A 17,215-nucleotide genomic window follows, 5' to 3' on the forward strand; every position below is an offset into this window, starting at 1 on the left:
TCATCCAGTACCCTAGACGGCGGGGAAATAGAGGTAACGTGCCACCCAATACAAATCAGCAGCTCCTTCGGGGGTAGTGCTACATTTACATATCTATACCTGCAAAAGGGGCCAGCCTAAAGTGATCTAGCAGGGCTTAATTTTCTGACTAAAGTTCCACTTTAATAAAGGAAGAATAGTGGTTTGCATCTCGTTGTGGTGCATTCCTGTTGCTGGTACAATTAATTGATTTGGTGGAGACAAACTGAGCCAGCACTCAAGATGTGATTGTGGAGTGGGGAGCCTGATGAGGTGGCATATCATATATTTGACATTGGCAATAAAATATGTTAGAGGACTCAGAAAAACACAACCTACTTTGTTGATTCTTTTGACAGATTACATCGTATATGTACATTTTGATTTTGACAAAAGCAGGCCCTTGTAAGCATGTTAGGGTTTTTGGATGCATAGCAAATAGATACTTGAATTATACCTGGGACCCTCAAGTCTCCTTGGAATAACATGAGGTAGAGAAGTACTTAGGCCTCGTACACACGACCGAGTTTCTCGGCAAAAACCAGCAAGAAACTTGCTGTTTTTATTTATTTGCCGAGGAAACCGGTCGTGTGTACATTTTTCGACGAGGAAACTGTCGAGGAACTCGTCGAGCCAAAAAGAGAGCATGTTCTCTTTTTCCCTCGACGGGAATGGAGAAATTGGCACGTCGAGTTCCTCGACAGCCTAACAAGGAACTCGACGAGCAAAACGATGTGTTTCGCCCGTCGAGATCCTTGGTCGTGTGTACAAGGCCTGACACTCAAATACCAAGGTAGGCCTTTGCATGTTCACTGTGACTTGACAAGTGTGATTAAGTAATTTATATGAAGTGAGGTACTTTCTTTCCTCTTCCCAGTAAAAAGAGGGAAGTATCTATCCCAAGCACATCAACATACAGCAAGGCACGGTGTGTTATAAAGAGTTCCTATGGTCTAGGGCTGCTCTGTATTGCCAAGTAATCATCTAAATTGTCCATCAAGCATCAAATCAGACCTTTTGTTGCTACCCTAGATAAGTTTAAAACAATTATGATATACTTTTCTATCTATTTACTAATGCTTTCAGCATTGAGGATTTCAAATAATCAATGTTGATTAGGAGAGTGAAGTTCCACAAGCAAGACGTAATGCACTAACACCATGTTTACATTACATACCCTCAATGGACTGACTTATTTCATTAAATAACTTCCTAGGTTTTAGAGACACAAGATCAGTTGGTATATATTGAATATGATATTACGGTAATCAGTTTTAATTTGCAGACATAACACATTTTAAAGCTGAATTTTAGATGTGTCTTTTTTGCATAGTTACATTGACTCTTAAATCAATAATAATATGTATTTGCGTTGCCTAGCTGATACCTACTACAGTTTAAGCTTTCACAGAAATTGGTTAAGTATGGGAAATACACACTTACTTGACCCAAGCTGTACCAATGTAACAGCAAACAAAACAAAAAAAAAAACAACAACTTCATTTTAAAAAAATTACCATTCTGATTTTGTCTGCCAATTTGTTTGGAGGGTGTTATTCCAACACAATTCACACAATATTGTATAAATAACCTAGTAGTATATTAGGTTAATTAAAAAAAAAAAAAAAAATTTACTTCAGCCTTAACTACTTTTTGTGTTCTGTCGCCTACTATTGTGGAATTGTATATAGAATAGATCAGGGCAATATATTTATAAATGATGAGATAGTGACTTCCAACTGTATTACTGTGCAAAAAAGGTTACATAAGGCATCTTTATTATGAGTTAGACACGAATTATATCAAGGTGACTCACCAATGATCAAATCTATTGAAGTTGATATAACTGTGCTTATCAACTCAATGAGCATCCCATAAATCCCATATGGTGTGTCATTACATAGACAACACACCACACTGCAATAAGTGATTGTCCTCATTTGGGAGAACATAACATTAGCTGGAAGGTATTAGACTCAGGGCCGATCCGCCCTCTAGGCTCACTATGCAAGCCGCTTAGGGCCCCGCAAAGCTGCGGAGGGCCCCCCAAATCACTAGAGGCTCCGTCTGGTAAGAAGTCATTTTCGGCCCCTCACCCCGCTTCTCAACTCGCTAGCTGCATGGGAGAAGAGGTAAGAAGGCAGCACCCCCCGCTTCTTACTTTAATGTAAGATGTCATTTCTGACAGCAGAACACTGTCGGCAATGTCACTGTCGGCAGCACCCCCCAACCCCCCCCCCTCACCCCGCTTCTCAACTTTAATGTGACATGTCATTTTGCTTAGGGCCCCAGGGAGGTCAGGATCAGCACTGATTAGACTCCAACATTAAACAATGAAAAAAATATCTGTCATCCTTCCTTACAAAAGGAGCCACTAAAGAGCCCAAACACACTAAAAAAAATTGCAATACTATACAAAGTGTTTCTACAAAAGAACAAAGCAACCAAATAAATCAGTTTGCTTATCTTTCAAATAATGCATTAGAAAAAGATACAGTGAAAATCTTAGTAAAATGAACCGCTAGATATACTTAAGTCTTTCGCTGTAAATGTTAAGGCTGGCTAAATCAGCTATGTTCTAAAAAAAAAACTCACACAGTCCACAAGCTGTGATTTCTGTCTCCTTTGTTTTGACACGCTCAGTTGTTCAGTTGCCCCCCCACCATTGTTTGGCCGAACGGGGATAATGATAGCAGGCTTTCTTCATTCCCATCAAACTTTGTGCAAGTTCCACAGTCTCTAACGCCACATGGAACTTGGTCCAAAACAGCAAAGATGTGTTCACTGTGAGAAAAATATAAAAGTCATTTAACACATTAACAAAACATGGTAAAATTTTGAAAAATAATTATGTGACTGAGACACTAGGACAGTGATGGCCAACCATGGCACCCCAGATGTTTTGGAACTACATTTCCCATGATGCTCCTGCACTCTGCAGTGTAGTTGAGCATCACGGGAAATGTAGTTCCAAAACATCTGGGATGCCAAGGTTCCCATCACTGTACTAGGACGTCAGTAAATGTTTACTGTCGAACTGATCAAAGATCTATTATATAAATTAATACATTTTTTCATTAAAATAAAAAGTCACTTACACTAAATAGCCAAAATATGTGGACACCACTCCAAATGATTGAGTTCAGGTGCACAAAGCCAGATCCATAAAGGCATGTTTGGCTAGTTTGGTGGTGTGGAGGAACTCAAGAGGCCTGTACCAAGCTCTGACCTCAACCGTACTGAACCCCTTTGGGATGAATTAAAAGGCCAATTGTAGTACAGGCCTTCTCGATTAACATCAGTATCCAACCTCACACATGGTAAATGGGCTGAATTAGCTGAATGGACCACAGACCACTTCAAAATCTAGTAGAAAGTCAAAAGATTAACGGATTGATAAATACACGAAAGGGTGACTAACTTAATGGCTTTGGAATGTGATGCCCAACCAGCTCAAGTCATATGATCAGATGTTCATAAACATTTAGCCATATAGTGTGCATGGAATCCCAACTCTCAGGCCTCGTACACACAACCGAACAACCGGACCAGTTTCAGCAGACATGTTCGGTCGTGTTTAGGGCCGACCGGACAATTTTCCGGCCGACAGGACAGGTTTCCAGCGGACAACTGTTTCTTGGCATGCTAAGAAACATGTCCGCTGGAACCATGTCCGTCGGACATGTCCGATGGTCAGTATGACTCATCGGACATGTCCGCTGGCCCGAGAACCCGCGCATGACGTCGAAGTGATTCGACGCATGTGTGGAAGCATTGAACTTCCGGGTTTGCACACGTCGCCACGTCATCGTCGCCGCCACGTCACCGCGTCGTCTGTCCGCGGGAAATTTGGTCTGATGGTGTGTACAGCCATCAGACCAAAATGATCCCAGTGGACATGTCTGATGAAAACGGTCCGCAGACTGTTTTCATCGGATATGTTGGGTCGTCTGTACGAGGCCTCAGTTTACTTCTGTTTTTCAAACCAAAAAAATACTGTATGTAGTTCCTAATAAAGATCTGCTGCAGATCCACAACATAAGGGCTGCAGTTATACTACCAGAAAGTCACCTTGCATGTGTACAGCAGAAGATAAGAAGGTTAATGGCTATGCTTGATTCCAGTGTGTGACAAACGCATTTGTGTGTGACAGTGACATGTGTGTGAATCGCAGGTGATGACATAAAATACCCACTCTCTACTTACTACGGAGAGAATTCCTGTTCATTAACAGGTTCCTGTCAAACGAGTACTGAGAGTCCTCAAATGTTCCAGCATGGTATTGTCTATCATTAATTAAACATGCAGAAGGTCGTTTGCTTCCCCTGGGTACTAAAACAGTTATGGAAACCAATTAGCCTTCACACGTGCTATTTTTAAAGAGCTGCTGGTAAGTATAACTTTTTGGAAGATTTCCATTAGTCTTCGCTAACTAACCAAAGCACTATAGGATGATTGTTTTTACGTGCATGGGTTGTGATCCACCAGAATACTTCTTATTATCTACATTGAAAACAGGAAATTTTACAGTGGAAAAAAAACAGTGTATTGGTATATATTTATCAGTGAAGGAATTCTTCTACCAAATTAAGGAAAAGTTATTTTACATTTATGTTCTGTCAGGATTATATAGCCACTTAGAGCAAGTGAAGATTTAAAGTGACACTTAGGCCCCGTACACACGACCGAACATGTCTGCTGAAACTGGTCCGCGGACCAGTTTCAGCAGACATGTTCGGTCGTGTGTAGGCCCGAGCGGACAGGATTCCAGCAAACATTTGCCCGCCGGGCCTTTTTCCAGCGGGCAAATATTTCTGGACTTGTTTTAAAACAAGGAATCCTGCCCGCTCGGACATGTTCGGTCGTCTGTACAGACCTACCGTACATGCCGAGCGCCCGCCATCCCTCGCATGCGTCGAATGACTTTGACGCATGCGTGGAAGCATTGAACTGGCAGGGCCGCCCACGTCGCCGCGTCATCGTCGCGGCGACGGCGCGGACATGCCCCGCGTATTGTTTACACGCGGATCTCTGTATGATGGTGAGTACAGCCACCATACAGAAATCCCCGGACAGACATGTACGGTGAAAACGGTCCGACGGACCGGTTTCATCGTACATGTTTGCTCGTCTGTACAAGGCATAAGGCTTCAGTTCCATGGACGTTTTTACAGCCACTTTTTTTAGCCTTTTTTACAGCTTAAAATCGCCTGTCCATGTTTTTTTTTGAGCTGGAGCTCAAAAACGCCGCAGTAGCATTTTTGCACGTTTTTGAGCGTTTTGCACGTTTTTGAGTGTTTAACCACTTCCCGACCTCCTCATGTACATTTACGTCAGCAGAATGGCACGGACAGGCACATCAACGTACCTGTACGTGCCTGCCTAGACGTGGGTGGGGGGTCCGATCGGGACCCCCCCCGGTACATGCGGAGGTCGGGTCCGCTCGGGGAGCGATCCGGGACGACGGCGCGGCTATTTGTTTATAGCCGCTCCGTCGCAATCGCTCCCCGGAGCTGAAGAACGGGGAGAGCCGTATGTAAACACGGCTTCCCCGTGCTTCACTGTGGCGGCGCATCGATCGAGTGATCCCTTTTATAGGGAGACTCGATCGATGATGTCAATCCTACAGCCACACCCCCCTACACTAGTAAACACATACACAGTGATCCCTAAATGTTACAGCGCCCCCTGTGTTTAACTCCCAAACTGCAACTGTCATTTTCACAATAAACAATGCAATTTAAATGCATTTTTTGCTGTGAAAATTACAATGGTCCCAAAAATGTGTCAAAATTGTCCGAAGTGTCCGCCATAATGTCGCAGTCACGAAAAAAAATCGCTGATCGCCGCCATTACTAGTAAAAAAAATAAAAAAAATAAAAATGCAAAAAAACTATCCCCTATTTTGTAAACGCTATAAATTTTGCGCAAACCAACCGATAAACGATTATTGCGATTTTTTTTACCAAAAATAGGTAGAAGAATACGTATCGGCCTAAACTGAGGGAAAAAAAAAATTTATATATGTTTTTGGGGGATATTTATTACAGCAAAAAGTAAAAAATATTGCATTTTTTTCAAAATTGTCGCTCTATTTATGTTTATAGCGCAAAAAATAAAAACCGCAGAGGTGATCAAATACCACCAAAAGAAAGCTCTATTTGTGGGGAAAAAAGGACGCCAATTTTCTTTGGGAGCCACGTCGCACGACCGCGCAATTGTCTGTTAAAGCGACGCAGTCCCGAACTGTAAAAACCCCTTGGGTCTTTAGCCAGCATATTGGTCCGGGGCTTAAGTGGTTAAGGTCTGGCGTTTTTACAGCTCTACAGCTGGGTTTTTTTTGCAGCTTAAAAACGGCTCAGCAATCTACAGCTCAAAAACGTCATGGTGGGCATGAGGCCATAGACTAACAGGGAGAGCCGTTTTTAAGCTGCAAAAAACGCTCAGAAAAGTGGCTGTAAAAACATCCAAAAACGTCCATGGAAATGAAGCCTATATATTCTCCAAATATAATTTATACACATCCACTACTTAATGGCCCTATATTTTATTTTTCATGAAATCGTTTTCTTACTGTATTTTTCTGCCTCCTTGTAACGTCCTCCAATACCATAGTCCATAGTCCCTAGTCCATTTCGGGAGCAAACAAGAGAGGGTGGCTACTCTCCTACATACAGTGGGACCGTGGAAAACCAATGTAGCACCCCTTTAATAGAAAGTTAGATCGCAGCAGCTAAAAAAAGGAATTTGAAGACCTGGGAGAGTTAAGAATACATACTTGAATAAATAAAAAAAAATGTAACCTGAGTTTAGTGTCACTTTAAGGCAAGCAATAGGATCTCAGTTGACTGATGAAATGAGATCCGGATTGGCTACCATGGAATGCTATGTAGCACTGCTCTGTGAACTCATATTAAATAACTCAGTCTGTCCTTATAGTAAAATTGTTTTCATGTTCCTTAAAGGTCATAAAAAGGTAAATATATATATATATATATATATATATATATATATATATATATATATTATCCATCTGGGCCACCTACAGTATCTATTCCTGAATTTCATATTTTTCTAAAGTTGATTCACAGTATACAAAACGTTTTGTATTATTAAAAAAAAAAGGAACCATTTATCTTATTAGTGCCCTCTTTTCCAAAACTGCACACTGCTATAACTTTAACAGTACATTGTTTTTTCTTTTTTTTTTTTATTCCAGTCATGGAATTAAAAGTCTAATGCCCTGTACACATGATCGGTTCATCCGATGAAAACGGTCTGATGGATTTTTCATCAGATATCCGATGAAGCTGACTTTCATCAGTAGTGCCTACACACCATCGGTTAAAAAAACGGTCGTTTCAGAACGCGGTGACGTAAAACACAACGACATGCTGAGAAAAATTAAGTTCAATGCTTCCGAGCATGCGTCGATGGATAAATAACCGATGGAGCCCACATACGATTGGTTAGTCTGATGAAAACGGTCCATCAGACCGTTTTCATCAGACAAACCGATCGTGTGTACGCGGCATAACATTGGTGACATTGACAGGATTTTTCCATCCACTGAGTCCTTTAATTAAAAAAAAAAAATATATATATATATATATATATATATATATATATATATATATATATATATATATATATATATATATATATATATATATATATATATATATATATATATATATATATATATATATATATATATATATATATATAAAAAAAAGAAATATAAGAAAAAAATTATATTTTTTTTATTAAAAAAAAGGGGGGTTGCCATCCGGGGCCCTGGGGACCTCTGGGCCCTTTAATAATAATAATAATATAAAAAATATATATATATAAAAGAAATAAAAAAATATAGAAAAAAAAAAGAGGGGGGGTTGCCATCTGGCCTCCGGGCCCCTGGGAACCTCCGGACCCCTAAAAAAAAAAAAAAAAAAAAACATTTTTTTTTTTAAAAGGGGGTTGCCATCCGGGCCCCTGGGGACCTCCGGGCCCCTTACAGGTGTACTGCCTGTACCCCCCTGATGGCGGCCCTGGCAGTCCCACTGAACATAATAGATGGCATGTCATCCATTCAGTCATGGCCAGCATGTGGTGATTGTATGGCAAGTAGGGTGACCACGCGTCCCGGAGTGCCCGGGGCAGTTCCGCATTTTGTAGGTCTGTCCCAGGCACATTTATTCCAGGACAATACAGTGTCCCAGGAATGAAACGGACACTGCCACCCCCCAGAGCCAATCTGATGCTCCCAAAAAAGGCTGCTACATCACCGCTTTACTCACTGACAGTACTTGTCCTGGCCGGGAATGCCTGGCCGAGCACAATCCCGCCGCCTGCTTGTGATTGGAGAAATCATAAATCACGCCTCTTGTGTCCAATCACTGTGCTGTGATTCGTTACAGCACAAGCTGATTTTTGGGAAGGGAGGGTGTCCCTGAATGGTAGTTTGGAAATGTGGTCACCCTAATGGCAAGCATGTGGTGATTGTATGGCCAGCATGTGGTGATTGTATGGCAAGCATGTGGCACAGTAACCAATGAAAAAGTGCCATGCGTACAAACTGAATAAGTGACAAGTCAAAATATAAATGTGTTTGTGGAAAGTTACTGATCTATTATTATGTCCTACAATAGCTGTTTAAAAATACAGTGTTCAATAGGCCATATTTATATCATTATTTTTATACACATTTACAACAGAAATATCGATAAGGCAACTAATTTGTAAATATTCAAATTTTTGTGGCTGATTGATGATGCAGCCCCTTTCACACAGGATTTCCAATCAGGTCCACCTGTCAGTTTTTCAGGCAGACCTGATCAGAAGTTCCATTCACCTCTATGGATCGGCGGATGTCAGCAGAAATTGGTGACCCTATTTTCCATCAGTCTGGTGGATCGGATGAAAACAGACAGGCGGTCTGTTTTTATCCGATCTCCGCATAGAGGAGATTGGGAGTCTGACAGCTTCGTCTCAGCACAGTGAGCCAGGGATCCACAGGGATCCACGGAGCAATCCTCCGCTACGAAAAGCGGAATCCGCCAGGCGGAACCCCCCCCCCCCGTGTGAAAGGATGTAATAAACAGCTAAACTCCTGACCAATTTGACATACATATATCTTTTGTAAATTAACTTGCACTGATGAGGACTAAAAAGCCTTAAATGGCTGTATACAAGTTGGTTATACTAGCTCTGTAAAATTATCGCCATATCTGTGCTTTACACCATTGGTTCTTGATGCACTGATGGCTAAAAGGGGTAAAAAGGCATGCACACACTTGCCTCTACGCATAGACGAGAGAGCTCCTTGCTCTTGGGTTTGTACTGAACGTGAGGATGGGGAATTTATCAAGACTGGAGCAGACAGAATATGGAACAGCTGTGCATGACAACCAGCTTCAATATGTTATGCCAAGCTTCACCTTTACCACAAAACTGCCTATGCAGATAAGGGGCATCTGTAGATAAAAACAAAATGTGCTGCTCTGACTAAAGATGAATAATAAAATTGCTATAGGTGTATGCAGGGCAGGACTTAGGGTGGTGGGGGCCCCTGGGCTTGAGTGTTGAAGGGGCCCCCTGGAGCCGAGAATTGGGGGGGATCGAAGTTGTTGAGCGGGGGGGGGGGGGCCAATTGAAGTTGTTGAGCGGGGGGGGAGCGCATTAAAGTTGTTGAGCGGGGGGGGATTTTGCAGTTGTTGAGGGGGGGAGTGCCTCTCACCTGTGCCAACAGCCGGGGCCACAGACTGTCATTAGCCCGGCTGTCGGCTTTCTTCCCTTCAGCAGCCACAGTCCTCCACACACCACTCCGGTTCCTCCTGCTTCCGTGCTGCCTCCTCTTGCAGTCGGGGAAAATTAACCCTTTTGCGGGACTGCGGGAAGAAGCTGTCTGTGCGGGAAAGTCCCACAGAATCCGTGCGTGTTGGGAGGTATGCGCAGGGCCGCCATCAGGAATTTTGGAGCCCCTTGCACAGCTTAAGGCATGGGCCCCCTGAAGCAGAGAACCTAGGGGGGGGTGGGGGTGCTGCCGCCTGAAATTGAGAAGCGTGGGGGCTGCCGCAAATTGAGAAGCGGGGGGGGCCTTTACAAAAAAAAGAAGAAATAAAGAAGAAAACAAATATATATAAATATATGTAGCCATCCGGGGCCCTGGGGACCTCTGGGCCTTTTAATAAAAAGAAAAAATAAACCTCTGGGCCCTTTAATAATAAAAAAAAAACATTTATAAAAAATACATAAAAAAAGGGAGGTTGCCAAACCCGGGGGCCCTGGGGACCTCTGGGCCCCTGGGAACCTCTGGGCCTTTTAATAAAAAAATAAACAAAAATAAAAAAATAAACATTTATAAAAAAAATAAAAAAGGGGGGGGTTGCCACATGGGGCCCTGGGGACCTCTGAGCCCTTTAATAAAATATATATATATATATATATATATATATATATATATATATATATATATATATATATATATATATATAAAAATGTAATTTTTTTTATAAAAAAATAAAAAAGGTGGGTTGCCATCCGGGGGCCCTGGAGACCCCTGGGCCCTTTAATAATAATAATAATATATATATATATATATATATATATATATATATATATATATATATATATATATATATATATATATATATATATATATAAAAACATTTTTTTACAAAAAATAAATAAAAAAAAAGGGGGGTTGCCGTCCGGGGCCCTGGGGACCTCCGGACCCCTAAAAAAAAAAAAAAAAATGTTTTTTTTTTTTTTTTTTTTTTTTTTTTTTTTTTAAGGGGGCCCCCTATTGGGTGGGGCCCCTGGGCTTGAGCCCAGTCAAGGCCAATGGTAAGTCCGGCCCTGGGTGTATGCCTTTTACATAATTTATGAAGCCTAAATGGAATACTCCCATGACATTGCAACATGAGGCCTAGTCATAACTGATCACCTCCTCCATCACAGGAGTGAGCTCTCAAATGCAGAGCTCAGAACTACTGCATCATGGGAGAGAAAGCGTATGTGAGGGGGTTTGAAACAAAGAAAGAGCTTACTCCTGTGATGTAGGAGATGAGCAGTGATGACTAGGACTCACTTAGCATCATCCTGGGAGTACTTAGCAATGTCCTGGGAGTATTCCAGTCAGGCCTCATAAGGTATGTAAATGGCCTACACCTATAGCAAGGGTATTATTCATCTTTAGTCAGAGCCGGACATCTTGTTTTAATGTACAAACATCCCTTACCTGCATAGGCAGTTTTTTTTGTAAAGGTGAACTATGCTTTTTAAAGTGGAACTAAACCCATCGATTTAACAGTTTCAAAAACTGTAACCATCACATTGGTTGTGCTCTCAACCAAACTGTCAAATTCAAAAGAAAAATCATACCTACTAGACTCTTGTTTGGTCAGATTTAAGTGAGTTATTACTAAAAATTACAGGCCTACAGTATAAAACGCCAAATTTCCTTGCAAAATAATTGTACCGCTTTTGGTACGTAATTCCAGACAGAATCATACCGCCAGGGAGGTTAAAGGGGTTGTAAAATAAAGCAGCCCCCCAGACCCCCCCCCCCACTTTTTCTTACTTGAACCCGTCCGTTCCAGCGATGAGCACAAGCCCGTTGTCTCTTTCCTCGTTGGACAGATTGCTAGCAGCAATAGCCATTGGCTCCTGCTGCTGTCAATCAAATCCAGTGACACGAGAGAGGGGGCGGGGCCATGTCCTGCTGTCTGTGTCAATGGAAGCAGCAGCGGGACTCGTGAGTGCACCCGCACGAGTGCCCCCATGGAAAGTTCTCCGTGGGGGCACCCGATGAAGAGGAGGGGCCAGGAGTGCCACCAGGGCATACCAGAAGAGGAGGATTGGGACTGCTCTGTGCAAAACCCTTGCATTTAAGTATAACATGTTTGGTATTTAAAAAAAAAAAAAAAATTACAATCACTTTAACTAACAAGCTGAGGATAGAAGCCAATAGGTTGCTATGCACTGCTGCTTCACATGCTGCATTCTGAACACAAGAGGTCAGCCGCTTCGTATAGGTACCATTCACTGTCCCACCTTTCCACCTCGTCCAATCAGAGAATGCTTTGCATTCATTTAGAGCATGCAAAGCAGGCTGACCTCCTGTGTTCAGAATGCAGCAGGCCAGGCCCGGGAGTAGAGATCACTGGAGTAGTAGTGCCTACTTCAGTGACTTCCAGCTTCAAGGGACATCAGCCAGATATAGTATGGTAAGGTATGGCTAGTTACACCGGTCCCATGCTGGACCAATGTAACTGTATAAAATATCCATACCTGGAATTCATCTTTAAGGCTGGGTTCACACCATCCTCACATGCGGCTCACAGCAGGGGTCCGGTGCGCGCTGGTTCACCGGTTCAGGTCTAATTTCAGCCCGAATTTTGGGTTGAAATAGAACCTGAAACGCACCAAAAAAGGCATGCGTTTTTCCGGCACACCGCACCGGACCCGCTGCGGAGAGAGCCAGTCACATTCTCCTGCTATGCAAATTGAATGCGGAGAAACGCGCATTCAATTCGCATAGGTGTGAACCCAGCCTCAGTGTTAAAAGTAGCATGAAGCATATAAAAGGAAACAAGTGTATTCCTGCTGTCTATAATTAATGCTGTAAAAAAACAATGCATTAGCTAGGTACTCAAATAGAACTTCTAATGATATTTCTGAATGGAGGAGCTGCGAAGTGAGAAACATGCTGTGCTCCAGCCCCAATGCCCCCCAGTTTCAGTGGCAGAATTTACAGCATTGCCAGAATGGGACACACATTATTAGAGGTACATTATTGGTACCATAAGTAATTCTCCAATATTGTTATTTCCCAGAGTTTAGCTTTAAGGGATCCATTTACTAAATGTATTTACTAAAGGCAAATAGACTTTTCACTTTGCAAGGGAACCACCATCCAATCATGTGTATCTTGTATATGATTGGGCATTGCTTTCAAATTGAAATTCCAACAGATTCACTTAGCCCTGGGGCAATGTCCCTTACAAAGTGAAACTTCCCTTGCAATGTGGACAGCCTGTTTACCTTTCGTAACCCATGAATGTGCTGACCCAAGTATGGCCAGCTTGAGTCTCATGTAACAGCCCAGTTTTTGTTGTAATTTAGCTTCACTTTTACAGGGAATTGCAATGCTAGGAGGAAATAGGAATGCTACATAACTGGCTACACAGTTGGCAGATGTATATATTTTAAAAGATTATCTGTGCATGTAGCACTTGCCTGGAGATCCACAATAGAATTACCCAAAACAAATGTATAGTAGCCATTATATGTGCAAGAACAAGCCCGCCGTATTATTAAAAAACATGATATTGCACTGCTGGAGACCCTCAAAATTTGGGAACTCAGGCATGCCCTTCCGCCTTCAGTGCCTGAGCATTCTATTGTGAGGTCTAAGTGCTATCGCATTGGGCACAGACATATGTGTATAAGCCTATAAGAACAACAAATTTTGCGTAAGTTTGCGTAAGTCATTCGCGAATAGGGCTGTGCGTAAGTTACGTTCACGTCTAAAGCACTGATGATTTGCGGCGTAATTTGGAGCATGCGCACTGGGATTCTTTCACGGACGGCGCATGCGCCGTTCGTAAAAAACATCAAATACGTGGGGTCTCGATTAGTTAGCGTAGAACACGCCCCCAACCAGCCTCTTTTGAATTAGGCGGGCTTACGCCGCCCGATATACGCTACGCCGCCGTAACTAAAGGCGTAACTTCTTTGTGAATACAGTACTCGCCTTTCTAAGTTACGGCGGCGTAGCGTTTCTGAGATACGCTACGCCCGCCTAAAGATAGGCGCATGTACATGGATCTGGCCCTAGATTTTTTGCGCTATAAACAAAAAAAGAGTGTCAATTTTGGGCCAGATTCACAGAATAAGTACGCCGGAGTATCTGCTGATACTACGGCGTACTTTCAAATTTGCCGCGTCGTATCTTAATTTGTAATTCACAAAAAAGATACAACGACATTTGGCTAAGATCCGACAGGCGTACGCCTTCGGATCTTAGGATGCAATACTTGGGCGGCCGCTGGGTGAAGATCGCGTCGTTTTCCGTGTCGGGTATGCTAATTAGCTGTTTACGGCGATCCACGAAGGTACGCGCGTTCGTTGCATTCTCTTACGTCGTCGCTAGTCGGCTTTTCGCATCGCAAAGTTACGGCTGCTATTTAGGTGGTGTAACAATAGACAGCCCATGTTAAAGTATGGCCGTCGTTCCCGCGTCGGATTTCAAATTTTTTATTTTTTTTGCGTAAGTCGTCCGGGAATACGAAAGTACGTTACATTACGTCGCCATTTGAATTAGGCGGGCTTGCGCCGGACGGCTTTACGCTACGCCGCCGCAAGTTTACACGCAAGTGCTTTGTGAATCAAGCACTTACGATGAAAACTTGCGGCGGAGTAACGTAAAGCCGTTACGCCAAAGCGCAAGTACGTGAATCTGGCCCTTTGAAAACAAAAACTATGGGCCGGGAATAGACAGCCCATGTTAAAGTATGGCCGTCGTTCCCGCACCCAACGTACTGCGCATGCTCCGTTTTGAAATTTTCCGCTGTGCTTTGCGCGAAATGACGTCGCTCCGACGTAATGTTTTGAATGGCGACGTGCGTAACGTACTTTCGTATTCCCGGACGACTTACGCAATTTGAAATTCGACGCGGGAACGACGGCCATACTTTAACATGGGCTGTCTATTGTTACACCACCTAAATAGCAGCCGTAACTTTGCAACGCGAAAAGCCGACTAGCGACGACGTAAGAGAATGCGACAAATGCGGCGTACCTTCGTGGATCGCCGTAAACAGCTAATTAGCATACCCGACGCGGAAAACGATGCGACCTCCACCCAGCGGCCGCCGAAGTATTGCATCCTAAGATCCGAAGGCGTATGAAGCCGTACGCCTGTCGGATCTTAGCCAAATGCCGTCGTATCTTGTTTGTGAATTACAAATTAAGATACGACGCGGCAAATTTGAAAGTACGCCGGAGTATCAGCAGATACTTTGGCGTACTTATTCTGTGAATCTGGCCCAAAATTTACACTCTTTTTTTGTTTATAGCGCAAAAAATCTAGAGCCAGATCCACGTACATGCGCCTATCTTTAGGCGGGCGTAGCGTATCTCAGAAATCTCCTCCCCTGACAGAATAGGGATCTGTTTGTTTACATTGACAGATCCCCGTTCTGCCCGGCGGACATCAAGTCCGCTGGACCCGCTGGTTGGCTCCCCTGCTCATGAATGGGCGCCCACAAATCGGTGTGTACGCACCCGACGTACAATGATGGTGATTTGCGCAGGGGAGCCAACTTGCCGCAGTACAACTGCGGAGGACCGTTGGTAACTAGTTTAAAATAAGTTTACCTTAATACTTCAGATGCACTTTCCTACTATGATGACTATTTGACTATAGTGTTTATTTTTTATATTTATTTATTTTATTTATAGTGTTTATTTTTTATATTTATTTATTTTATTTATAGTGTTTATTTAATGTTATCATTGCAAAGTACTTAGCAGTGGAAAATTTATTTTGTGATCTTCTTCAGAGAATCATAAAATGTCATTAGTATGTCTTATGCCCGGTACACACGATAGGTTAGTCTGATGAAAACGGTCTGATGGATTTTTCCATCAGTTATCCGATGAAGCTGACTGATGGTCAGTCGTGCCTACACATACTCAGTTAAAAAAAACGATCGTGTCAGAATGCGGTGACGTAAAACACGACGTGCTGAAAAACAAAGTTCAATGGGCCAGATCCACAAACGAGATGAATGAATGAAAAACTTATATAGCGCGGCACATGCGAACTGAATCGCCTCTGGGCGCTTGATGTTTCGTGTCTCACGACATCATAAGAGCAGAGTTTTAATCTGTCTTCTGAAAGTCAGGTGGTTTTCCTCCAACCGAATGCTGGTTGGTAAAGCGTTCCATAGTCTCGGACCTTGAAAAGCAAACCTTCTTTCTCCTTTGGACTTGTATTTGGTTTTTGGCACCTTGACCAGATTTTGGTCAGTGGATCGCAGAACGCGATTAGAATTGTGAGGTTCTATCTTGTCGCAAAGATATTGCGGCGCCTTTCCATGGATGCACTTTTGTGTCAGGCAGAGTCTACTGATACGCCGTCGTATCCCTGTTTCTAACTATGCGGCTGATTCATAGAATCAGTTACGCATAGCTAGCCCTAAGATCCGACAGGTGTAATTGAATTACACTGTCGGATCTTAAGGATGCAATTCTAGGCCGGCCGCTAGGTGGCGAGGCCATTGCGGCCGGCGTAGAATATGCAAATGAAAACTTACAGCGATCCCCGAACGTCCCGTCGATCTAAATCTACGTAGTTTCCGTCGGGTTACGCCGCGTAAAACTAGGGCTGAGCCCTAGTTCTCTTAAGCCATGTTAAGTATGGCCGTCGTTCCCGCGTCGAAATTTAAACATCAACGTCGTTTGCGTAAGACGTCCGTGAATGGCGCTGGACGCCATTTACGTTAACGTCTAAGCAAATGACGTCGGTGCGACGTCAGTTAGCGCAATGCACGTCGGGTAATTTACCCGAAGGAGCATGCGCAGTACGTCCGGCGCGGGAGCGCGCCTAATTTAAATGGGACTCGCCCCATTCGATTGGACCCCGCCTTGCGCCGGACAGGTTTAAGTTACACCGCTGCAAATTTCCAGGTAAGTGCTTTGTGGATCGGGCACTAACTTGGAAAAATTGCGGCGGTGTAACTTAAATTGGGAAAGTTAAGTTGTGCCCGGGCTACGTGGATCTGGCCCAATGCTTCCAAGCATGCGTCCATGGATTTTTAACCGATGGACGTACCCACAGACAATCGTTTTTTTATAGGTTTTTTATCCATCAGATAATTTTAAAACAAGTTCCTATTTTTTTAACCTATGGATAAATAACCGATGGGGCCCACACACGATTGGTATGGTCTGATGAAAACGGTCCATCAGCATCAGTATCGTGTGTACGCAGCATGGGTGATAACTGCTCCAAGAAAATAAATACATATATACACTGATCAGCAATAGTGTGTGTTGCATGTATTAAGGCTTGGTAATACCTAATATAGAAAAAAACAAGGAAGAGGTGGACTGCATGCAGTAATCTCCCATAGCAATGCTGAACAAAAAGCATTTCTTTTTTTAGTATAGAAGTTGGAGGGTTTCAGCA

This window comes from Rana temporaria, chromosome 1 (assembly GCF_905171775.1).
Source record: "Rana temporaria chromosome 1, aRanTem1.1, whole genome shotgun sequence".
Lineage (NCBI taxonomy): Eukaryota > Metazoa > Chordata > Amphibia > Anura > Ranidae > Rana > Rana temporaria.